Raw genomic sequence first — 21584 nt, 5'->3', positions numbered from 1 at the left:
GCATGGATCAGGAGCTGGCGCAGGGGTTTAGATTTCTGGATCATTGGGATCTCTTCTGGGGCAAGTCTGACCTGAACAAAAGGGACAGGTTGCACTTGAACTGGAGGGGGACCAGTATCGTGGCAGGCAGATTTGCGAGAGCTGTTGGGGAGGGTTTAAACTAGTTTGGCAGGGGGGTGAGAATCAAAATGAGAGTACAGAGATTAGGGAGGAAGAACACCTAGATTGGAAGAAAGGGAGGAAAAACATAAAAATTAATAAAGATGGGAAAGAGGTAAAAGTAGATGGTAACCAAAGAAGTATTTGTGGAGAACATTCTTTTAAATGTATATAATTTAATGCAAGGTGTATTGTAAATAAGGAGGATGATCTTTAGGTATGGATAGACACCTGGAAATACGATATTGTGGCCAACAGTAAAATTTGGTTGCAGGAAAGGCATGTTTGGCAGTTAAATATTGTTTTAGGCATGATAGAACAGGGAGATAAAAGGTGGAGGAGTTGCATTGCTAATTAGAGAGAACATTAAAGCAGTGCTGTGGCAGGATGATTTGGAGGGATCATCTAGCGAGGCTATTTGGGTAAAATTGAGGAATGGCAGAGGCATGAAAACATTAATGGGAGTGTATTATAGACTGAGGGAATTAGAGGTACAAATTTGCAAGGAGATTGTGTATATGTGTAATCAACACAAGGTGGTAGTTATGGGAGATTTCAACTTTCCACACATTAACTAGGATGCCCATACAGTAAGAGGGCTGGATGGTTAGAGTTTGTTAAATGTTTTCAGAAACGTTTTCTTAAAGTACGTAGAAGAACTGACTCAAGAAGGGGCAGTATTGGATCTCCCATTAGGGAATGAGATAGGTCAGGTGACAGAGATTTGTGTTGAAGAATTCTTTGGGTCTATTAAATCACAATAATATTTGTTTTAGGTTAGTAATGGAAAAAATAGAGATGGGGAAAAGTTTGAGATTCTTGATTGGAAGAAAGCAAATTTTAAGGGGATGAGAAAAGATTTGGAGGGTGTGGATTGGGACAAGATATTTTCAGTAAAGGATGTAGCAGATAAATCGAGGATATTCAAAGGAGAAACTTTGAGAGCACAAAATCAGTATGTCCCCGTGAGGATTAAAGGAAAGGCTAGAAACATTAGGGATCCTTGGTTTTCAAAAGCAATTGGGGGAACTTGGTTCTGAGGAAGAGGGGTATGTATAATAGGTATAAACAGCAGGGAATGAATGAACTATTTGAGGAATATAAAGAGTGTAAAAAAAAATCTTAAGAAAGAAATTAAAATGGCTAAAAGGAAATATGAAGGTGCTTTGGTAGGAAAAGTAAAAATAAATCCAAAGGGTATCAATAGGTACATTAAAAGTAAAAGAATAGTGAGGGATAAAATTGGGCCCCTTGAAGATCAGGGGGATAGGGTCTGTGAGAAGTCAGAAGAGATGGGAGAAATGTAAATTATTTTTTTTCTTCAGTGTTTACTAAGGAAAAGAATATTGTGCCAGATGAAGTGAAAAAATATGTTAGGGAGGTCATGGATAATATAAGGATTAATAAAGAGGTAGTGTTGGATATATTAAAAAAAGATCAAGGTGAATAAACCTCAGGTCTTGACAAAATATTCTCTAGGACCCTGAAGGAGGTTAGTGTACAAATAGTGGGAGCTGAAGTGCCAGTTGATGAAGTAGACAAAGACGATATGGTCAAACAATAATCATGGCTTTTATTAGCAGAAACTCATGGTACAATAATGAAAGACAATAGATGCATAGACAGTTATACCCAAGGGGAGTGACCTTAACAGTAGAGATAATGCACAGCCAATGTTAGTACAGCAAGGCTCGCCAGAGGGGAGACAGGCAGCTTGGCAGACATTCACCACAGGAGCGTTGACAGAAATATTTAAAATGTCACTAGCCACAGGGGAGGTGCTAGAGGACTGGAAGGTGGCTCATGCTGTTCTGCTGTTCAAAAAATGATCTAAAAAATAAACGGTAATTATAGGCCTGTAAGTCTGACATCGGTAAATTAATGGAAAGTGTTCTTAAAGATGGTATATACAACTATTTGGAAGGACAGGGATTGATTCGGAGTAGTCAACATAGTTTTGTATGGGGCAGATCATGTTTAAAAAATCTTAGAGTTTTTCGAGGAGGTTGCTAAAAAGGTTGATGAGGGGAAGGCTGTGGATGTTGTCTGTCTGGACTTTCGCAAGGCTTTTGACAAGGCTCCCCCTAAGAGGTTAATAAGGAAGGTGGAGCATTTGGTATTAATGATGAAGTAGTGAAATGGATTCAACAATGATTGGATGGGAGATGCCAGAGAGTAGTGGTGGAAAATTGTTTGTCGAATTGGAGGCAGGTGACTAGTGGAGTGCCTCAGGGATCAGTACTGGGTCCACTGCTGTTTGTCATATATTAACAATCTACATGATAGGGTGGCAAATTGGATTAGTAAAAATGCAGATGATACAAAGGTTGGCAGTGTTGTGGACAGTGAGGAAGATTATCAAAGCTTACAGGGTGACATAGGACAGTTAGAAGAGTGGGCTGGAAGATGGCAGATGGAGTTTAATACTGATAAATGTGAGGTGCTACATTTTGGTAGGACAGGTCAAAACAGGTCATACACATTAAATGGGAGACAATTGAGGAGTGCAGTGGAACAAGGGGATTTAGGAGTCATGGTACACATTTCCCTGAAAGTTGAATCACATGTAGATAGGGTGGTGAAAAAATCTTTCGGTATGTTGGTTTTCAGAAATCAGAGTATTGAATAGAATTGAGATGTTATGTTGAAGTTGCATCAGGCATTGATGAGGCCAAATTTGGAATACTGTGTGCAATTTTGGTTGCCAAACTATAGGAAGGATATAAACAAATGGAGAGAGTGCAGAGGAGGTTTATGAGAATGTTGCCAAGAATTCAGGGCTTGAGTTACAGGGAAAGTTTGAGCAGGCTGGGACTTTATTCACTGGAGTGTAGATGATTGAGGGGTGATTTGATGGAGGTATTCAAAATTATAAGGGGGACAGGTAGAGTCAATGTGGATAGGCTTTTTACATTGAGAGTGGGGGAGATTCAAACAAGAGGGCATGGATTGAGAGTAAAAGGGGAAAAGTTTAGGGGAAGCAGGAGCGAGATTTTCTTCATGCAGAGAGTGGTGGGGGTGTGGAATGAACTTCCGACAGAGGTGGTAGAAGTGAGATCAATGATAATATTTAAGGAAATGTTGGATGGGTATATGGACAGGAGAGGTGTGGAGGGTTACGGGCTGAATGCAGGCCAGTGGGACTAGGTGAGAGAAATTGTTCGGCATGGCCTAGAAGGGCCGAACTGGCCTGTTTCTGTGCTGCAAATGGTTATATGGTTAATTCTTTTCTTTCCTAATTACTTTCATTGTCTCTTCCTGTAAGTTTTTAAAAGTTTCCCAGTCCTCTGTTTTCCACTAATTTTTGTTTCCTTGTATGACCTCCCTTTTGCTTTAATTTTAGCATTAGTCTCTCTTGTTAGCCACATTTATGCCATTTTTTCCATTCATAATTTTCCTTTTTCTTGGAATATATCTATCCTGTACTTACTTTATTTCTTGTAGAAATATCATCCAATTCTGCTCTGCTGTCCCTCCATCTAGCTTACTTTTCCAGTCAACTTGGGCCAGTTCCTCTCTCATACTACTGTAATTTCCTTTGATCCACTGAATTATTGACACATCTAATATCAGCTTTTCTTTTTCAAATTTGAAACTTAACTCAACCATGATATGATCACTACTTCCTAAGGGTTCCATTACCTTTAATTCCCCAATCACCTCAGGTTCATTACACATCACCCAATCCAAAACTGTCAATCCCCTGGTGGACATCGACAAGCTGCTCCAGAAAGCCATCCCCTAGGCATTCTACGCTCTCTCCTGAGATCCAGTACCTTACTGACTTTCCTAATCCCTTTTCATGTCAAAATCCCCCAGAATTATTTTGACATTTTTTCCCATCTTCAGCTGTAGCTCATAGTACATTTACCAGCTACCTTCTCTGGCATGTGGCACAGGCAGCAATCTTGAGATTACCATCTTTGAGGTCCTGTTTTTTAACTTCCTTCCTAACTCCCTAATTTCCAAGACTTTATCCCTACTCCTTTCTATGTCATTGGTCCCCACGTGGACCTCGACATCTGGCTGCTCCCCCACCCCCTCCAGATGTCTCAATCAGAGACATCACTGACTCTGGCACCTGGGAGGCAGCATACCATCCAGAATCGTCAACCAAATTCACAGACCCCCTAATCACTTGTCTATCCAACAAGTCCTCAATTACCATCATTCTCCTCTTCTCCCCTTTCCCTTCTGAGCTGGGGGTCCAGCCTCTGCACTGGAGACATGTCCACCTCAACTTGTCCCCAGTTGGTCATCTCCAACAAGAGTATCCAAAACAATATACCTGTTGTGGATTGGAATGGCCACAGGGGTACTCAGCACTGTCTGCATCTTCCCCTTCCCTCCCTTGACAGTCACCTAGCTACCTGCCTCCTGAATTTTTTGGGGTGACTGCCTCCCTGACACTCCTGTCTGCAACTACCTCTACCTCCCTCAAAATCCACAGTTCATCCAATTCCAGTTCCCTAACTCGATTGTCAGGAGATGCAGCTGAATGCACCTTCTGCAGGTGTAGTCATCAGGGACAAGTATGCTGTCCCAGATTTCCCACATCCTGCAACCAGAGCAAACCACTGCAATAACCAACTCCATTATCTAATTATAATTAAAAGATTCAACCTACGTCACCTGGCCTTACCTCTCTGGTAGCAAGCAAGTAAGCCAGCTCTTTCTCAGTCTCATACTCACCGAAGCTTCTTGAGCGAAAGCCTCAAGCTTCACTAGGCCACTCCTTCAGCTCCCCCTCCTTTTATTGGTCCCTGCTAATTGACTCTATTACCCAATTACTCACTCCCACAAATCAACATTCTGCTTAACTCTTTGCCCTCTGTGCCCTTTTTAAACAGTCAAACACTCAAACTCACCAATCAATCACCAGCCCCAACTCTGACTCCAACTGTGACTTGACTGAAAATGAATGAGAAGGCCAAGTCCCACTGCTTGTACTTCTCTCAATTTAATCTGCTCTATTTGCTGCTCGTGTGTTAGTCTCCTCCATGGTGCTGCCTTGGTAAGATCATACAGTATATTATTTAAGAAGGGAAACTTCACATTGTTCCACTTATTTCAACTCCAAATTGCTTGCATTGATATTGTTGGAGTAAATATTATAAACAATCAGAGCAATTTCAGCAATAATTCCCTCATTTCTACATTAACTGGCCAAAGTGATTGCTGGAAGTCGCAGTCCAATATTAAATACAAGCACCATTAACCTCACCATCACACCTAAAGCAAAATCTGTCCCATTATCATATGCTGTGTACATGTGTATTTATGTAATGACATTCCAGGATTTGCAGAGAACTGGAGCAAGAGCTAAAGACAGGTTAAACATCCTGGTTTAATGCAGAAAAACCTACCAGCATTGATAGCACAATTCATAATTTCTTGTTGCAAGTTCTACATTCAACAATGAGCCACTTGGTCTGGAAATGCTTGACATTTAAGGGCAAGGTGATTCATTAAAAGAAAAATAAACTCAAGTGATTTGAAAAGACCACTTTCAAAATCACTGACAGACGCATGGCACCAATCTGAATCAATTGCTGGAGCACAGCATAAAAATGACTAGAAAATAGATGAAATCATGTTCACACCAGAAAAGTATTTGATTATTTTCACAAGTTCCAACTACAGTTTTTTTTAACATACATAATTTTTCTTTCTTACTTCTATGTATTAATTTCCTTTACAAAGTTTGTGTTGACAGAAACCTTTTATGCCAGTGATTGACTATGAAGGAAAATGGGGGAAGGAGATGGCATGCCCACGTTACTATTCCTTTCTGTGTATGTGCTGAATGTATTCTTGTGGCACCAGATTGTGTTAACCTTGTTCTTATCTAGTTTCACCAGGACTGCAAAACAAAGCCTTAAATTATCAGTGACAGGTCCAGGAGGCTGCTCTAACATATTGACAATTCAGCCTGTAAGGAAATAAGGGCTATATTCAGATTTCTTTGCTATCTCATCTTCTGTATTGATTTGTGTTTATTAGAATCGATTTCTAACCTGATCTAATGACAGAGAAGCAGCAATCCAAAGCATTTTAATTTTCAGCTGTTGTCATTGCTAAACTCTTGTTTTCCATAACATTTTCAAAGTATTTTACACTTCAAAAATGACCTTGTCATGGACAATTACAGAGCTGCGTCTTACCATATTAATAAATAATGCAAAATGAAAACATAGAAAATGTAACTTGCTTTAATTAGTTTCCAGGTGGAAAGGGATTGTCAGTGAATTATATTTTAATTAAGAAGGCATTATGAGATTATATTTCAGAAAATTGAAATGGTCCAAGATTTGTACATTGGGAAAACAAGAATCTCAGATAATTTCACAATTAAAACAAAACTGTGAAACTTTACATTTCTTTGCACTTTAGCAGAATATTTTAATGTCTGAATACAGTTTTAATAATTCTGCACATCTTGGACACTAGAACTCCAGAAATATCGACTTCACCTTCCTATCTGCAAAAGTTTTGTTTTTCATGAAAATGCCTGACCAGTAAGTGATCGATGGCTATCAGATGTTTCAGAGTTCACAGATGAACTTTATTGCCAGATTCATCTGAAGAGAATGAGGTCATAAAAAATTTGAAAACAAAAAGATGAACATTTTGAAATCAAGTTGACAAACACAGGACAGTTTGTTGATTGAAACAGGGACTAATATTTTCAGCAAATCGTACTGTCTAAAACTACTGCTTAAATTAGTTTGCATCTCTTAAAGCACTGATAGATTGGGAATGGAATGAATACTAGCATGCCTTGTATAAATTTATCTAACCTGGGAAATGTGAGAAATGGAACAACACAAACGAGGATTCAATAATATTTCTGGACTTTTTTTCCCAAAAAGGGTTACTTTCTGAAAAGAAATTGGGGATTATGATAGACAACTTCAAGCTGAATACAAAGATAATTTCAGATTTGATTTATCATGATGGAAGTTTGAGAAACATTAAATTAACTTTTGTTGAAGTTAGTATATTTAATCGCATAATGATGCTGACACATTGCGTGATTTCAAATTACCTAAAAATGTTTTGCCACTGATTTTTGGTTTTTTTTCAGCATCTGATGCTTCTTGTGTCAGTGTTGGCCAGCACTGATGGAATCCAATTGCTCTGATGCCACTCTTTCATGGTCCAAAATGTCCCTGTGAAACCTTTCACCATGTTCATCACTGACTGCACCAAGATCAGCAGGGAAGAGGTCCAAATACGAATGCAGTAAATTAATTTTCCATGACATGTTGTACTTTATGGTTTTGAAGTAGACTTAACATATGACAGGAAATCACAAAAATAGGTTAAATCTAAAAATGGTACACGATAGGAAATTTTAAGGTGAATTTTATGATTGGCAGCCCAAAATCTGTAAAATACACCCAAAAATGTTCAGGAAGCAAAATCTCAGTTGTTCACTGTATTCAGATGGCAGATTTAAGGGAAAGGAAAAAAAGGAAAGTGTGTTCTGATCTCCAGTGGGTCAGCATGCCCTCCAGAGAAACAATTACTAAGCAGCTGGCAGGAAACTAATACTGAGACTTGCACAATGCCATGAGAAGTTCAAGGATTTCATATCATCAATCAAGCATAGTAAATGTCACTTCAAATGCAAAATCCTTCCAACAACCTTATCCACCACAATTTTCCACTTCTCCATTACTTGCCAAAAAAACATCTTTATCAATATGGCCTAATATTAAAAAAATCATTATACTTTTTCATGAGGTCAAAAATGTTTGCCTGGCTCTGAGAAGCTCGTGATTATTCAGGATTTGTTGGAATGAACCACATCTCTCCCTCTTCAACTTTGTTCCAGTTTTGGAATCACCACCACACCATGAAATAATGAAAAGCACTGCCCAGGAAGTCAGCTAAGCCACGAGAAATATTTTGGCTCTCCATGCCAAAGGCAATGCCAGTAACTTCATCAATATTAATCTCTGTTAAGTTTACATTGTTAAACAGGTACATCCTGATATCAGGATACATAAAGCAGATAGCTAACACAGATTATTTCTGGTTTCACTGACTCACTTGTGATATATTTCATGAAGTTTGTTAAATCAATGTGCCTGAGCCAGATGGTGCTCAAGACAATTATAAAGTGATCAGGTTACATACAGAAATTCAAATTGTAACCAATGTTGAATCGATGCCAAACAAACTTAAACCTACCACATTGAGAATAATCATATTATAGCAGTTTCCAAAAGAAAAAAACTCTCTTTTCAAACAGCAATAACAGCTCTCTTTACAGTGGCTGATTTATTTCCAGATGACATTGCAAAACTTCAATATTGGGAAAACAGAAATGGAGGAAACTTAAAATCCAAAATGATTGATGATTAGTTTCCTTTCAAGTATTTCATGGGCTTTTTTTCAAATACCATAGGTAGAGGGATATGAACACTAATCCTTTCTACAAAAACAGGTGATTAGAACAACCAATAACATACCAGTTAAAATAATACCACCTGTGTTGTCAAAATCATTTCCAATCCTGGGCAGAACTAGATCTTGTTTTACTATTGGTACTGTTATGAGGTATATTACATTTTATATTATATATAAATACGTTTTTAAAAGAGATAGATTGTGGGGGTTTAGTGTGTAGGTCACTTTACAAAAGACATCTCATTTAAAATGCAAGGGCTTTGCTCAAGCCACAGTCCAGGCTCCAAGTGCCTTTGCAAATACAATAAAAACTGCTTTGGGAAAGAAATTAAAAGGGCTCAAGTGCTGATAAAGATCTTTCAAAGATTGGGTTTGGAGCCCTGCAAGGAGTTCTAGTTTTGCAAGCAGTGAGAGAGAAAAGACCAAGGTTTCTTCTCTGAGAGAGAGAGAGAGCAGTGGCTTTTGGAAAACCTCATTTTGAAGATGGGTTGTGAGTTCTGAGTTCAGCCTGTTGAAAAACCCTTGTAGTCCTTACAAGAGAAAATGGCTGACTGGAGTGTTTCTCCTGGGAATCAAGAGGAACTCTGTGATGACCTGGAAGAAGAGGCTATCATTGAGAAAACCCTGATGGGGCAAGTTTTTTCGGCAAGACACTGAAGTGACTGATGGAATTAAATCAGTTTGTGAGTGTCTAACAAACAACAAATCTCTCTCTCTGAAACCAACAAGAACCCTCCTGAGTGGTAACCGTTTAATTTTAAGCATCAAAATTTGGTGAAAATTCATAAATGTTCAATTCTGTATGCACAGTATAAGAATTGCCAGATACCGGTGAACTTGGAGAAGTGAGAAGTGAGATTGGACTGTGAATCAAATAACTTTCCTGAACATATACACATTACATGTGCACTTAGAATTAGAAGGGGATAAAGTTAGGTTAGGTTACTAGTAATAAGTTAAAGTTTGATCCTGTTTTCATGTTTAAATATAATTAAAAGCAACTTTTGTTTAAGTAATCATTTGACTTGGTGAATTTCTATTGCTGCTGGGTTTTGGGGTCCTCTGGACTTGTAACAGTACTCTGCTTGCTGTGACTGAAAATATTTATATTTATATTGATATTTTAGTGCAGGGAATTAAATATAGCATGGTTGGGCTGCTTAAGGTACCAGGCCTCCTCTCTCAAGTCACATCAGTGTTGAACTGAAGGCTGCACATCATGGCATTGGTGTAATAAATAAGGCAAAGTTTCCTTCTTCATTGAGCCTAGATGTTAGAAAAATAGTATGCTTGAAGCCTGATGTATTCCTGGACATATATTGAGTAAGAATTAGTCAGAATCTCAAGATTATGTTCCTATTTAGTGTAAAGAAATTCCTCCATTTATACATTATCCTTCACCTCTGTGTTTCAGCCATTGAGGAACTTTTTGAAGTATAAGAAAGGAAATGTTACAAGGTTCCACAGTTAGATAATGATCAAATCATCTTGTTCCATAATGTTGACTGAGCATTGGAGTTTGAACAATAAGTAACGTCACCACCTCCTAATCATGAATCTTTTACATCTAGTGGGAGGGCATCAAAAAGTTGGCAGTTCCAACATTCTCTTAGTCTCCCACCTCATGTGCCAGCCGAGATCTTTGTTCTCATTTTTTTTTTAAAGAGCGGAATCTAAATCATAGCTTACTGGCTCAAGTGATCCCCATTGAGCTCCAATTAATGTACGGTATCATCAAATGAAAACTAAGACGTGTTGATTCCACGTGCATGATTGGTCCACTACCACTCATCATTTGAGCTCACATGAGGCATAATCATTTATTTGCATTTGTGATCATATTCCAGGTGTATTGTTAGATTGTAGCATTTAGTGAATTCTTCACCATTTTCAGACATGAGCAAAATAAATATTAAAAAAAGTAAAAGTATGTTTTTCTGGAAAGCTTTCAAAAAATATAAAAAATATTAGCAAATGTTGTAATCCATTTTATTGTGGATTTCACCGGACACAATTTTTTTCCCCCAAATGGTTTGTTTCCTGGAAACAAATTGGAGATTATAAGACAACTTCAAGCGGAACAAAAAAGATAATTTCAGATTTTCTGTATTATACAAGAAGTTGAAGAAATATTAACTTTATTGAATTTAGCATGAAGTGTACACTCGCGGCAAATATAACAGAATGTGTCGCAGCTGATGTGACATTGACAAGACATTTCTGCTGCACTGAATCTTCCTGAAGACAATAAATACTATTGTTAAGGAAGCCCAGACCCAAAACAATATTTGCATAGCACTGGCACTGAGAGCAAACACAAGTATTCTTAGAATGAACCATATTGCTTTGAGGGTAATATATTAGTAGACTTAAAATATGACAGGAAATCACAAAATAGGTTATATCTATAAAACAGTACATGATAAGAAAATTTTAAGGTGATTTTCATGATCAGCAGCCGAAAATCCATAAAATACACTTAAAGTGTTCAGGAAGAAAACTCTTCGTTGTTCACTGTTTTTGTTCCTTAATTCAGAAATACCAATAAACTTCATGACAAAAAAAAAGTTGCTTAAAAGAGAAATGGAGCCACTCTTATCCACAACTTATACAAATATTGATGTACCTCCAGGTAAATTAGCTGAATAGTCAATTGATTACAATTATTTCTTGTCCCTTTTGTCCTCTTGTATGAGATAAGAAGAGAATATAAATGTAAGATCCTTTTTGAATCACCATGTAGTACCAGCTAGCTCAAGGTTGACAACACTGCATCTTTTCTAATTTGTTTGGCAATTGATTGTGTGAAGAATTGAAACTTTGAATCGGCCAGTAGAGGATTTTCCTCCAAGGCTGAATTAAGTGTGTGTTCCCAGGGTAATAATGCAATACCAGCACTGCCCTCCATCATGACCTATCTGAAAGCAGTTAAGATTAAAACTGGAAGGGATATTGAATTTCCTCTAGTACTATTAACCCTCAGTTTGTTAAAACAGAACAACCAAAGCCACCTTCAGTTTTTTCACTTAAGGTTTCAATATTTTTTACCTGATTAATTCACAATGTTTTTGTTATGACCCATAATTTTTCTGGAAAATACAATCTTTTATCCCATCATTCTTCCTCCACTCCAACCCTGAAGATCAGTATATTCCAAAGAAGTAATTTCTTCTCAGTGATTCTCAATCCAAGACTCCTGTGGTTTTTTTTAAAGGGCATAATCTTAAAAGCAATTTTTTGTGAACAGTTCAATTGGCATTTTCTTTGTTTTGATGTCACTAAGCAGATATTACATTAGTATGCCTTTATCAAATGACAGTGTCTTCCTTGTACAGTAAAGCCCTGGTATCCAGAATTAAAGCAACTGGAAGCCTCAAGCAACTAACAAAAAAAAAAAACAGGAAAATAAATACGAACAAAATAATAAGTAAAAAATACATGTTTAAAATTGTAAAAATAAATGTTCTCTGAAGTAACACATTAACCTTTGTTGAAGTTTGGAGCAAATATTCTTCCAGTGGAAGGCTTTGGTCAGCTTTGCTCAGAGTAGGCATTTGAATAAAATTGTGCGAAACAGCAATGGCGCCGTCAAGGATGAAGAGCTGGTTACTGCTGCTCACCAATGGGATGACGTTAAGAGCCTCCTCAGTCAAAGGATTTATCTGTAAACATGCAGGAGTGGTGGGGGGAGGGTAAATTCTCTAATGTTATTGTTCTTCTTTCGGGTGACTGCATGGAGGGGGTGGAACCTGCAGATACAGTGACGGTTAAATGTTTTCAATGTATGTAACTGAAAATAAAGTAAAATGCATTAAAGTTTCTATATTCATGCAAGTGAAGGTTGTTCAGAGTAAGTACAGTATAGTATTTTTGTCTTTTAAACTGTTCATTTTTAATGTGGGCATATTAGTTAGCCATTGTACAAGTAAGTCTCTTCACCAGGTTTTTCTTCCCTTTATTTCAGAAATGTAACAGGAGGCATTAATGCCTGTCAGTGAGCTAAAGTAGTTGTTCAACTTCTGCAGCCACATTTGAGGGCCCAGATCAATAAAATATTCTGATGTTGCTAATTTGGATATGACATACCTATTGCCTAAGGTAATGACTTATACCTCAAGAAATGAAACAACAATTATGCAGTGAATCAATCATGAAACATTATATTCCATAACTGACTATAAGAGGGAGTAATTCCTGAAAGAGGGAAAAAAACTGAATAGTGCAAATCATTTCTTAGTACAACTGCAGAATTTTCAGAGAAAATCCAGTGAATGGTGATGTTTTTACAAAATATGGTATATGCCAACATATAGGATGACTCATGTATAGGATAACCCCATTCACCTAAAATGTAGTTTTTGAGCAATACACTTTGTTTAAGACCACCCTTCCCAAATCTGGCACTTACTGCTGACATGTGGATGCAGTTAAAAGCAAATCACAATATTTTAATACAAAGTTACCCCATAAAGGTTTTAATTTTATTCGCCTATTTTAAAATAAACCATCATCAGCTCCTGTAACAGGCTATTTAAAGCCTGTGCAGAGCCAACGGCAGTCAAACGGGGCGGTTGGACCCCGCAGAGGAGCATTGAGACTTCGTTCAGAAATCGCAGGGCACGCACAAGATTGCATCGGAGCCGACGGGAAGATGGCAGTGGTCAGTGGTGTTGAGACTTTGCTGGCTGTAGAGCTCGTCGAAAGAACCAAAGACTTTTTGATCCAAACCAAGGCTTTTTATTAGCAAAAGACAGGAGCTCTTCACAGGTGGCCGACCAGTCCAGAATGATCCGACCTGGCTTGGGACACAACTCTTTAAGGCCCAGACAGTAGGCGTGGCTAAGCTCTCAGCCAATCGCTGTAAGCACAGTCATTACATACTCTAGATACCGTAACTATATACATTGGTGATAGGTCTGTACTATCACACTGGCAAGGTATGGATTATAGACCTGGCATATAAGACAACTCCTGACATTGGTGCATCCTATATGTCTGCATACACAGTTTGCATAAAAGTAAGTTACTCGACAAATTTGAAACATACAGGTAAAACATGATAAGGAATCATCTCCTAAACCATCGAAATTAGTATTTCTCTAGAGTGTTGAGTGTTAGTCCAAAACTGTCTTGAAACCAATGAATGTATTGTACAACTTCAGAAGAGTAAACCAATTCCATTTCTGTAAAAGAGATGGTTGTGTAATGTCTGCACCAGAAATTCACTCATTAACAAGAAATTAATTTCATTAGAAGTAGTTTTGTGCATGGAACCCAACATAAAATAATCAGTCCAAATATTCTTATTGCTTTTGCTCTTGCTTTCCTTTTGCTTCAGTTAACTTTTATCTGCATTGAAACTTGGAAAAAAAAAACACTCAGCAAGCATTCCAAAGCTCCCATTTTCTGAGCAGACGTTACTGGGCACAGTTGAACATGTAACACAGGCATCTGTCTGAAATCACATTGTTTAAGCTAATGGTTCTAGCGGCTCTCTGAGAAAAATAGATTGTTCTGTTGTGAATATCAAAACACATTAAATAACGTCTTGGCATGAGCTTCTGGAATATTCAAGTGGAAATTTTGATCATTTTTACTTGACTGTCACATATATAATCATTTATCACGGGTAAACTTAACCTTTAAACAACCTTACTGCTTGTGGTCCATGAACGTGTTTAATAACCAAATATATTGAATCATTGCGCAACTGAACATCAAGAAAGAATATTGAAAATTAAGAATTATGAAGCATTATATTGTCTGGAGAAAAAAGATACAATTCAGATGTAGTAACTTCAAGATCTGGAAGTACTTGAAACATTTTTTTAACATTTTCAATATTGATTTGAAGGCCTTCCATTCATGGTGAAATGGGTTTTAATTAATACCCCTGGTGTAATGGTCAATACTTATCAATGAATAATAATACCAAAGCAGATTATCTAGTTACCTGCTTGCTCTGAATTTCTTGGTAATGGCAACTGTTGATCATACTCATCAGCAAGTGCATGATGGATGTTATTGAGATCAAAGACTTCACAACCAGGGCTAACCAGAAAACATGGTTAGATGCAGAGGTCCAGGCACATTTTGGAGCTCATGATGCTGGAGACAAGATGGCACCAAGATCAGCCAGGACTGATCACTCCAATGCAATCTGGAAGGCAAAGCAGCGGTACACACAGAATATTCACAGACAGCTGGGTGACACCAGCAACACAATACATATGTGGTAAGTCATTAAGACCATAACAGAGCACAAGACAACTTTGCAAGTCAACGTCGATGACACCTTCTTTCCGGACAAACTAAACAACTTCTATGCATGTTTCAATGAGAAGAACAGAACGGGCTGACACCAAAGAAAGTTCCATGTCCCCAATGAATGCAAAAATTAGGCTGATGTGAGGAGAACCCTTTCCAGGGTCAGCCCACAAAAGGGAGCAGGACCAAACACAAAACCTGGATGGGTCCTGAAGTACTGCACAGTCCAACTGACGGAGGTTCTTATGGATATCTTCAACACGTCACTGCAGCAGATCATTATTCCCATTCCCACACCTTTCAAGTCAGCCACCATCATCCCGGAACCAAGAGGATGACAGTAACAGGCCTCAACGTCTACCGCCCTGTAACACCGAGTCCATCATTATGAAATGCTTCGAGTGTCTGGTGATGGAATGCATCAAAGCACAATTCCCAGAGATACTGGACACATTTCAATTTGCCTAAAGATGGACCATTCTACTGAATATGCTATGTAGCGTTGTCCCTCCACTACACCCTGACCAACCTGGAGAATGACACCTCATACACCAGATTGGTGTTCATCGACTTCAGCTCAACATTTAATACGATCATACCCCCAAGGCTTGTGGGGAAGCTGTCCTCATTGGGACTTGACACCCCTCTCAAAAACTGGATTCTGGACTTCCAAACGAAAATGTGCCGGGTCGACAGCAGAATGTTAAACACTGTCAAGCTGAACACTAGCACACCTGAGGGGTGTTTGCTCAGCCAAATCTTGTTTAGGCTACTGGCCCACAACTGCAATGACAGATCCAGCTCCACCAGATGACTTGACAGTAGTTGACCGCATCAGCAACAATGATGAGCTGCTCTACAGAGAAGAGGTGGAAAGTTAGAGTCCTTTAATAAGTCCCTGATTGAGTTTGTTGTTGAGGAGCCTGATGGTGGAGGAGTCTGATGGTTTGAGTCTTGTGGCACCAATTCCTCTTTCCTCATGGTAGCAGAGAGAACAGAGTGTGTGCTGGGTGGTGTGAAACCTCGATGATTGCTGCCGCTCTCCGACGACAGCATTCCCTGTAAATGTTCTTGATAGTGGGGAGGGTTTTGCTTGTGATGTCCTGAGTTGTGTCCACTATCTTTTGGAGGGCTTTATGCTTAGGATTATTGGTGTTCCCACACCAGACTGTGCTGCAGCCAGTCAGCACACTTTCCACCACACATCTGTAGAAATTTGCCAAGGTTTCTAATGTCATATAAAACCTCCAAAAACTCCTGAGGAAGTAGATGCTCTGACGTGCTTTCTTCATGATGCCATTAGTGTATTGAGTCTAGCAAAGATCCTCCGTGATAGTGACTCCCAAGAACTTAAATTTGATCACCCTCTCCACCTCTAATCCTCCAACGATCACTGGATTGTATATCTCTGGCTTTTCTTTCCTGAATCACTGATCAGCTCCTTAGTTTTGGTGCACCATTCAGCCAGGTTTTCAATCTCCCTTCTGTGTGCTGACTCATCACCTTTCTTTATACAACCCACTATCATGGTATTGTTGGCAAATTTTATGATGATGTTATTGTACCAAGCCACACAGTTGTAGGTGTCAGAACACAGCCCTGTGGTCCTCCAGTGTTGATAGCGATTGTGGAGAAGATGTTCTTACCAATTCTCCCTGATTGTGGTCTGGATGTAAGGATATCCATGATCCAACTACACAGTGGGGTGTTGAGTCCCAGCTCGTTGAGTTTGCTGATCACCTTTGAAGGGATGATGGTGATAATGCCAAACTGTGTAATAAAGAGCATCCTGATGAATGCATCAATACTGTCCAGTGAGATGGCATCCATAGACCTGTTGCTATGATAGGCAAACTGCAACATATCCATGTCACCACTCAACAGGAGCTGAGTTGCTTCAACACCAGCCTTTCAAAACACTAAAGGCCTTTTTATGGTGCAACGCTGCCTTGTGGATGGCTCAATGAAAAAAAAAGTTGAATTTACCTTTTTATGAAGAAGGCTTATAAGGTGGATCCAGCATTGCTTTCTCACTGAGCAGCATCAGGAGCCATTTTCCGGAGCTGAGGGAGGCAGGGCTAGTGGTGCAGTAGCGACGCCCATTGCCGTGACATCATCCATATGCACTGACAATTGAAAAATTAATATAGACATTCCTTTCCACCCAACAGAACAAAATTCTTATGTACTGCAGTCAAACAGATACTTTGTAAAAATAAATCTATAATAATATACATTCAATTATGTATCTGACCACACAGAGCACTTTCAAATTCACGCTCCTGGGTCGCGGCCTGATGACATCATCGTGACATCATCAGCCCACCTCTTTGCAGCCGCTTTCAATGGCCTTCATGGATGAGGTAGAGAGAGTCATTCCACCTGAGTCTACTCCCCAAGGCAGATAGGAGTTCACCTCCTGAATCCGCCCTCGGAGCTTTCAACAAGGTAAATGAAGCGATGTAAAGATGGAGAATATCCACCTTTACATTTGGCTTTATTTTTTAACAATATAAAGGCCTCAAGTCATTGAGGCAGATTACTACACTCTTCTTTGACACGAGTATGATAGACACCTGATTGAAACAGGTGGGTACCACGCCCTGCAGGAGTGAGATATTAAAGATATCCATGAATTCATTGGAAAGTTGGTCAGCACAGATTTTTAATACTCAGTCAGGTACTCCATCTGGGCTGGATGCTTTCCTCTGATTCACTCTCTTGAAGACAGCACGCACATCATCCTCAGTTACAGACAGGGTGGGATCATCAGGGGATGTTGGGGTGCGAAGGAGTGTTTCTTCATTGTTACTGTCATAAAATCGGCTTTGAGTTCCTTTGGGAGTGAAGCTTTGCCATCTGCTACCTCATCAGATTCGCTTTTGTAGCAGGTTATGGGAATTTAGGCCCTTCTTGTTTTAATATTCATCCAGAATCTCCACTTTGCCCAGCTTTCCACCGGTCATATCTGCTCCTTCTGTATTGCTCTGGATCTCCAGACTTATATGACTGTTACCTAGCTCTCAGCAGGTTCTGGATTTTGTTGTTCACCCACGGTTTCTAGGAGTCGCATAGCTAGGTGCTGTGCAGGGGGAATGATGGCCTTAAAAGTGACACCATCTGACCCCCCCCCCCCAACCCCGGTCTGATGCTCCAGACCCACCCCCCACACCCCGGTCTGACCCTGCTACCCCTGCCCCCCGCTCCAGACAGATGACACTGCCACACCGCCGCCCCCCCCCCCCACCAGTACACTCCTGCATTCAACCCTACATTATTGGAACTGCATCAACACCGGGACATATCTGTGGCATTCACCACAGTAGGGGGAGAGTTATCAGTAAAGACTTGGGAGAGTTGCCACCGAGCGCAAGATTTGGATTACTCACCATCTAACACGCCGCTTGTGACTTCTGCAAAGAACTAGGAGGAAAATCTGGCATGAAGTAGCAGAAAACTCTGAACATTGAAAGTGTGTCTGTATTCAAAGGGAGTGTGCTGGTCAGGAAATGCCCCAACTCCTCCTCAGTTTACGAACTCACATATTTGCTGGCACCCCATCCTGGTAGTAGCCGACAAAAAGCCCCGTGAGTTTCTCCTCCAGTAGCTCACTGTAGTTGGCCTGCATGATGTAGTCCTGCCCTGGCACCAGTGTGTCATTCAGTTCAATCACCAGGTAGTCATTTTGAACTTTGCGGATGGTCGGAAAAGAGCAAGGCTTAGTGCCTCCAGTGCTGACAGCCATCCCACTGTGAAGCAGGGTGATGCCCGTCTCCTCCTTGAATCTCACTGTCACATTAACCTTGACCAAAATCTCACTGAGTTGCTTTTGCCCAGGAATTAGGAGCGTCCATAACTCCAACTGGTAATTGCTGGGATTGAGACTGCTTGGCAAATGGGAGTTGTTCCACAGACCTTGCCGGTTGGGTGCAAGCGGCTCCCAATCTGTGCTGGGAGGCTCCAAGGTCATTGAGGAATAACGGGCTTTCTCATTTCTCAGTTTACCATAAAGGGTGGCCAAAACCACTAAGACCAGCAGTAAAACCAAGATGAAGAGGCTAAAGGCTAAAGTTGTTCTGCTGAGGTAGAACCCAGAATGAGACTTGCATCTCACGTTGGTGCAGGGTCCTTTGGGGTTCCCTTGCTGGGGTCAGGTGAGGTGCACAAAAGTGCTGAAGAAACTCAGCAAGTCATGCAGATTCACAGGTGAAATGTTGCTTTACTTGAAAGGATGGTTTGGGGTCCTGAATGGTGGTGAGGGAGGAAGTGTGGGTGGAAGTGTAGCACTTCCAGCAGTCAAAGGGGTAGGTGCCAAGGGGGCTATTGCTGGGAGGTGAGGAGAAAGCAACTGAGTCATGGAAGGAATGGTCCTTGCAGAAGGTGGAGAGGGGATGATGTGAGGGTGGCGGTGATTGCACTGAGTGATATGTTGGTGTGGAAGTTAGTAAGGTGGTAGGTGAGGACAAGTGGAATCCTGTCCTTGTGGCATGTGAGGGTGGTGGGGGCCAGGGAAAATGTGCAGGTATGGAGCATATGTGGGTCAGGGCTGGTTGATGGTAGTAGAGGGCAAGCCATATATTTTTTTAAGAAGAAGGACATCTTTGATGATCTCGCATGGACCTTGGCCTAGAAGCAGATGGAATGAAATTCTTACAGGGAACTGAGTGGGAAGAAGTGAAGTCGAGGTAGCTGGTGGGTTTGTAGAAAATGTCCGTCGAGAGTTCGTCTCCTGAGATGGAGACAGAGAGATCGAGAAAGGGAAGAGTGTTGCTAGAGATGGACCAAGTAATTTTGAGGTCATGGTGGAAGTTGGCAGCAAAGTGGATAGAGTTGACAAGCTCATCGTGGGTGCATGAGGCAGCACCCAAGTCGATGAGCTCACTTATTCAGGTACTGCTGGCTTTTGCTTAGACTTTGAAGAAGGGCTCAGCCCTAAATCATTGCTCATATATCCAGAATCTTTGGAAACAAGAAATCATAATAAAAGAATAATGATTGTTAATACCCTTCACTTGCTCCCTTTGTTCCCTAGAAGATGCTGCTAGTTCCATTAAAAGTACTTGATAAATTAGCAACTTCAATTTTGTGAAGAAGCTGATTAAAACAGTAGATACAATCAGGAACTGCAGCAGTTAATTCAGTTACCTTGCACTGGGAGCTCATTATATTTCTAACCCAGTTCCGTAATTTATGTAATCAACATTACCTGTTCACCATCTTCTCATACATCAAAATATGTGAAATAATTTGCAGTAAATGTACAATAGCTGTGAATGTTCTGCAACACAATTTTGCCAATATGTGTTATAATCCATGCTGTGTGATGATAGCATATCTGTCAGTAGTCACATAAAGCTAACAGTTACTTCTGCCACCTGTCTATGCCTTGGCGAAAACAAATCTAGAGGTTGATGTCATTGATACCTGCCCCTCAACAGAAACAATTCATTCAAGTAATTGAATGTTTTATTTCACAATTAAACTGACATTGGCAATAAAAAAAATATCCAGGGCTCTCTAATTTCATTTAACTGAATGTTTAATGGTCCACGAGGTCTTAATTATTGCTTAGCAGACTTTCTGACCCTGCAACATTTGTTTAACATGTGTGCATTCTCTTTTTTTCTTTAAAGGATGTTTGAAAATTAAAATACCGTAAGAATGGGCTTTATTTTCTGTCTTAACAATTTGTGTGTGATATTTGTTCACCTACTTTATTCACTCGTATCTGTATTGTAATTAAAATGCAAGTCAATATTCTTGCTTTCTGCTTCTTATTTTGTTGTCAGTGGGAATTCTTCATTCTGATTGGGCACTTAACATGACTCCTGGTTGCAGTGTCTGGACATGAAAAATGAAACCAAATTCAAAGACATATTAGATTAGAAGAAACTTATACTCCAGAACTCTCTGAATCTACCTGTCTGTTTATTCCCCCCCCCCCCCCCCCATCATAGCAATGAATCCTTCTGTTCACTGCTGACTCCATAATCAAGGCCTGACTAAGAATATTTTGAGCTTTAATCCTCCCAATGACAAATTGACATCAGAATTTTTGGGGGGGAAATTAATTTGAATACGTTTCAGCAATAAAAGCAGCAGGGCAGCCTGTAATAAAGTTTATAAACTTCAAATCACTCGCAGAGCATAAACTTCGATTCATAATGCTTAAAACAGTTAATATTAATGAATTAAGAAAGGAACAGTTGCATGCATACTGATAACATAAAATTTTGTATCTGTGCTGTTGACAGGACTCATTGTTTGTATATACAGTATCTCATTTTAGCATCTGACATTGAATAATATATTCACAAAAATGCAGAGCCAAGAATCCATGCTAACTCATGGAAGGAATACTTCACAGAAAGTCTTTTGGCTGCACAGTAACACACATGTTATATAAAAACAAACTTTCTCCTCTCCTTTCGAAGCTACCAATTCCAGGCTTATCAAATTCAGTGTTGACACCTAGCATCTGTGCACATCGTAATTTATTAGCATACCTGCAAACAAGAAAGCGAGCACAGATCAAGGAAATTCATCATCCTAATATTCCGTGTTCAAGCAGAGCTACTATGAATAATATTTGCCCATTGCAATAAAGAGCGTGGTGGAGCAATGGCCTGGGTGGGACATTTTGATTTGTGCAAAAAGCAACATAATTTTTTGGCACCAGGGAATTAAAATAAGCTGCAGATGTAACATTCTGACAGCACATTTTTTTTGAGGAATACCAA

This window comes from Narcine bancroftii, chromosome 9 (assembly GCF_036971445.1).
Source record: "Narcine bancroftii isolate sNarBan1 chromosome 9, sNarBan1.hap1, whole genome shotgun sequence".
Lineage (NCBI taxonomy): Eukaryota > Metazoa > Chordata > Chondrichthyes > Torpediniformes > Narcinidae > Narcine > Narcine bancroftii.
Note: the sequence above shows the minus strand (reverse complement) of the source record.